Below are 5,602 nucleotides of genomic sequence, written 5' to 3'. Positions count from 1 at the left end.
CCCCCTCCCCCCAACAACCCTCAGTTTGTTTTGTGAGATTAAGAGTCTCTTATGGTTTGTCTCCCTCCCAATCACATCTTGTTTCATTTATTCTTTTCCTACCCCCAAACCCCCGACATTGCATCTCCACTTTCTCATATCAGGGAGATCATATGATAGTTGTCTTTCTCCAAATGACTCATCTCGCTAAGCATAATACCCTCCAGTTCCAACCACATCATCGCAAATGGCAAGATTTCATTTCTTTTGATGGCTGCATAGTATTCCATTATGTATATATACTACTTCTTTATCCATTCATTTGTTGATGGACAGCTAGGTTCTTTCCATAGTTTAGCTATTGTGGACATTGCTGCTATAAACGTTCAAGTGTACATGCCCCTTCAGATCACTGTATTTGTATCCTTAGGGTAAATAACCAATAGTACAATTGCTGGGTCATAGGGTAGCTCTATTTTCAACTTTTTGAGGAACCTCCATGCTGTTTTCCAGAGTGGTTGCACCAGCTTGCATTCTGACCAACAGTGTAGGAGGGTTCCCCTTTCTCCACATGCCCACCAGCATTTGTCATTTCCTGACTTCTAAATTTTAGCCATTCTGACTGGTGTAAGGTGATATCTCATTGTGGTTTTGATTTGTATATCCCTGATGCCGAGTGATGTGGAGCACTTTTTCTTGTGTCTGTTGGCCATCTGGATGTCTTCTTTGCAGAAATGTCTGTTCCTGTCCTCTGCCCATTTCTTGATTAGATTATTTGTTCTTTGGGTGTTGAGTTTGCTAAGCTTTTTATAGATTTTGGATACTAGCCCTTTATCTGATATGTTGTTTGCAAATATCTTCTCCCATTCTGTCAGTTGTCTTTTGGTTTTGTTAACTGTTTCCTTTGCTGTGCAAAAGCTTTTGATCTTGATGAAATCCCAATAGTTCATTTTTGTCATGATTGTCAATTTTGCTGCGGTAGAGTTGCTCATAATATGGTCTTATAATTGTATGTATTTCTTTGGTGTTGGTTGTGATATCTCCAATTTAATTCATGATTTTATTTATTTGGGTCCTTTCTCTTTTCTTTTTGATAAGTCGGGCCATGGGTTTATCAATTTTATTAATTCTTTTAAAGAACCAGCTCCTAGTTTCATTTATTTGTTCTATTGGTTTTTTTGGTTTCTATTTCATTGATTTATGCTCTGATCTGTATTATTTCTCTTCTCCTGCTGGGTTTAGGTTTCCTTTGTTGTCCTTTCTCCAGCATCTTTAGGCGTAGTGTTAGGTTGTGTACTTCAGACTTTTCTTGTTTCCTGAGAAAGGCTTGTATTGCTATATATTTTCTTCTCAGGATTGCCTTTCCTCTGTCCCCCAGATTTTAAATCATTGTGTTTTCATTATCATTTGTTTCCATGAATCTTTTCAATTTTTCTTTAATTTCCTGGTTGACCCATTCATTCTTTAGAAGGATGCTCTTTAGTCTCCATGTATTTGTGTTCTTTCCGAATTTCCTCTTGTGACTGAGTTTTAGCTTCAGAGCACTCTGGTCTAAAAATATGTAGGGAATGATTCCAATCTTTTGATACTGGTTGAGTCCTGATTTGTGACTCAGGATGTGATCTACTCTGGAGACTGTTCCATGTGCACTAAAGAAGAATGTGTATTCTGTTGCTTTAGGATGGAATGTTCTGAATATATCTGTGATGTCCATCTGGTCCAATGTGTCATTTAAGGCCTTTATTTCCTTGTTGATCTTTTGCTTGGATGATCTGTCCATTTCAGTGAGGGGAATGTTAAAAGTCCCGTACTATTATTGTATTATTGTCGATGTGTTTCATTGATTTTGTTATTAATTGGTTTATATAGTTGGCTGCTCCCCTGTTAGGGACATAAATATTTAAAATTGTTAGGTCTTCTTGTTGGACAGACACTTTGAGTTTGATATAGTGTCCTTCCTCATCTTTTATTATAGCCTTTGGCTTAAAATCTAATTGATATGATATAAGGATTATAAGGATTGCCACCCCAGCTTTCTTTTTTTGTCCATTACCATGATAAATTTTTTTCCACCCCCTCACTTTAAATCTGGAGCTGTCTTTGGGTTTAAAATGAGTTTCTTGATATTGATGGGTTTTGTTTTTTTATTCATTCTGATACCCTCTGTTTTTTGATTGGGGCATTTAGCCCATTTACATTCAGGGTAACTATTTAAAGATATGAATTTAGTGCCATTGTATTGCCTCTAAGGTGACTATTACTGTATATGGTCTCTGTTCCTTTCTGATCTACTACTTTTAGGCTCTCTCTTTGCTTAGAAGACCCCTTTCAATATTACCTGTAGAGCTGGTTTGGTGTTTACAAATTCTTTTAGTTTTGTTTGTCCTGGAAACTTTTTTTTAAGATTTTATTTATTTATTTGAGAGAGAGAGCTTGAGAGGTGAGAAGGTCCAAGGGAGAAGCACACGCCCGATGGAGCTGGGAGCCTCAATCCTGTGAGACTCAATCCTGGGACTCCAGGATCATGACCTGAGCCACCCAGGTGCCCTGTCCTGGAAGCTTTTTCTCTCTCCTTCTATTTTCAATGATAGCCTAGATGGATATAGTATTCTTGGCTGCAAGTTTTTCTCGTTTAGTTCTCTGAATATATCATGCCAATTCTTTATGACCTGCCAGGTCTCTGTGAATAAGTCTGCTGCCCCTCTGATATTTCTACCATTGTATGTTACAGACTCTTGTCCCAGGCTGCTTTCAAGATTTTCTCTTTGTCGCTAAGGCTTGTAAATTTTACTATTAGATGACAGGGTGTGAACCTATTCTTATTGATTTTGAGGGGGGTTCTCTGCTCCTCCTGGACTTTGATGCTTGTTCCCTTTCCATATTAGGGAAATTCTCTACAATAATTCTCTCCAATATACATTTTTCTCCCCTCTCTCTTTCTTCTTCTTCTGGAATCCCACTTATTCTAATGTTGTTTTGTCTTACAGTGTCACTTATCTCTCGAAATCTCCCCTCGTGGTCCAGTGGTTGTTTGTCTCTCTTTTGCTTAGCTTCTTTATTCTCTGTCATTTGGCCTTCTATATCACTAATTCTTTCTTCTGCCTCACTTATCCTAGCATTAAGGGCCTCCATTTTTTATTGCACCTCATTAATAGCTTTTTTTATTTCAACCTGGTTAGATTTTAGTTCTTTTATTTCTCCAGAAAGGGCTTTTATTTCTACAGAAAGAGTTTCTCTAATATCTTCCATGCCTTTTTCAAGCCCAGCTAGCATCTTGAGAATCATCATTCTGATCTCTAGATCTGACATATTACCAATGTCTGTATTGATTAGGTCCTTAGCCTTCAGTACTGCCTCTTGTTCTTTTTTTCTTTGTGGTGAGTTTTTCCACCTTGTCATTTTATCCAGATAAGAATATGTGAAGGATAAAATAAAACACAAAAAGAGTGGCAAACCCCAGGAAAATGTGCTTTAACCAAATCAGAACAGAACCCAAATCATGGGGGGAAGAAAGGGGTAAAAAGAAGTTCAGAAAAAAATGAAATAAAGAAAAAATAATTTAAAAAATAACAAATAAAGAAAAATATAAAAAAGAAAATATATGTATTAGACTGGTGAAAAGAACAGGGTCACCCACCTAATTTGGGAGTATTTTGGTCTCTTAGGAGAAACTACCTCCCAAAATTTTAAAAAATGAAAAACATATATAAGGGTAAATATGATGGCAGAATGGGATATGACTATAAAGTTGAAAACTTTTTTTTATTTTCTAAAAAAGGGGTTGATAAGATAAGTTTGTTCGGTGAATAAAGAAAAATAAAGTGGAGAGAATTTGCTCAGGCTGGAGACTAGAACAAAGCCCTGTGCTAGATTTAGGGTGTATTTTGACCTATTAGAAGTTGTACCCCAAATTTTTAGAAGAAAAAACCCTATGTGTATACAAAACATAAAGTTAGATACATGAAGGATAAAATATGACTATAATAATGAATATTCTAAAAGATTTTTTTATGAAAGATATTGTTAAGATAAACTAGTTAAAAAGTATTAAAAGAGGAAAGGGTAAAAGTTTAAAAAAATTAGCTGAAGAAAAAAATAAAATTAAAAAAATTAATTAACTTCAAAAGACTAAAGAATCATGGGGAGAAACCCATGAATTCCATGTTTGCTTTCTCCTCCTCTGGAATTCCAATGTTCTCCTTGCTAAGTGAACTTGGTCTTGGCTGGATTTCTTGTTGATCTCTTCGGGGAAGGGCCTGTTGTAGTGATTCTCAAGTGACTTTGCCCCAGTTGGAATTGCACCTCCCTTACCATGGGCCAGGCTAAGTAATACCCTCAGGTTTGCTTTCGGGAGCTTTTGTTCCCTGAACGCTTTCCATAGAGTTCTGGAGGACTGGAATGAAAATGGTGGCTTCCCAATCTCTGGCCAGAGGAGCCAAGAGCTCTGGGCCCCACTCCTCAGTGTTCCCTTGGAGAAAAGCTCTCATTCATTCCCGTCTCCCTGGCCTCCAGCTGCGCTCTGAGCTCACCCAGGCTGTGACCAAATGTCTCTGTCTCTGGCACACAGCCCTGCCTGGAGTCTCCAATCCCTGCAGATCCCTGAGCTCTTCCAGGGGGGTCACCCTAGATCTTTTAGGGTCTCTGCTCACAGAGCAGTGGCCTGTGCCAAAGATCATGGTTCAAGGTAACCCTGAGTAGAGAGCTCTCTCCTTGACTCCATCTCTGTAGCCGGCTTCCCCACTCTAACCTGTGAGATCTGCGACATTCAGACACCCCCAAACCTTCTGTGACTCCACGGGACCTGAGGCCACACTGTCCCCATGGAGGCTTCACCCCAGCTTAGCCTCAGGAGTGATATCCCTCAGTGGAGCAGACTTTTAAAAGTTCTGATTTTGTGCTCCGTTGCTCTGCCACTTGCAGGGAGCCAGCCCCTCTCCCCACAGTCTATCTTGCCATTGCTTTGGATTCACTTCTCCGCTGGTCCTACCTTTCAGAAAGTGGTAGATTTTCTGTTTCTAGAATTGTTGCTCTTCTCTTTGATCTTCTGTTGGATTTGTAGGTGTTCTGAATGGTTTGATAAGCTATCTAGCTGATCTCCTGCTACCTGCTGTCATCTCAGCCTGCTACTTCTCCTCCATCTTGATTCCTTCAATGACACTACATCATTCTTAAAGGGTCTATCCACCAAGAAGATCTAACAATTTTAGATATGTATGCCCCCGATACAGAAGCAGTCAACTACTTAAGACAACTGTTAATCAAGATAGAGGGATATTGATGTGAACACATTAATAGTAGGGGATCTTAAGATACTACTATCAGCACTAGACAGATCATCTGAGCAGAAAATTAAACAAGAAACAAGAGCATTGAATTAACAAGTCAGGAAATGACAGATGCTGGTGAGGATGCGGAGAAAGGGGAACCCTCCTACACTGTTGGTGGGAATGCAAGCTGGTGCAACCACTCTGGAAAACAGTATGGAGGTTCCTCAAAATGTTGAAAATAGAACTACCCTATGACCCAGCAATTGCATTACTGGGTATTTACCCTAAAGATACAAACGTAGTGATCCAAAGGGGCACATGCACCCGAATGTTTATAGCAGCAATGTCCACATAGC

The sequence above is a fragment of the Mustela nigripes genome, chromosome X, assembly GCF_022355385.1.
Source record: "Mustela nigripes isolate SB6536 chromosome X, MUSNIG.SB6536, whole genome shotgun sequence".
Classification (NCBI taxonomy): domain Eukaryota; kingdom Metazoa; phylum Chordata; class Mammalia; order Carnivora; family Mustelidae; genus Mustela; species Mustela nigripes.
Note: the sequence above shows the minus strand (reverse complement) of the source record.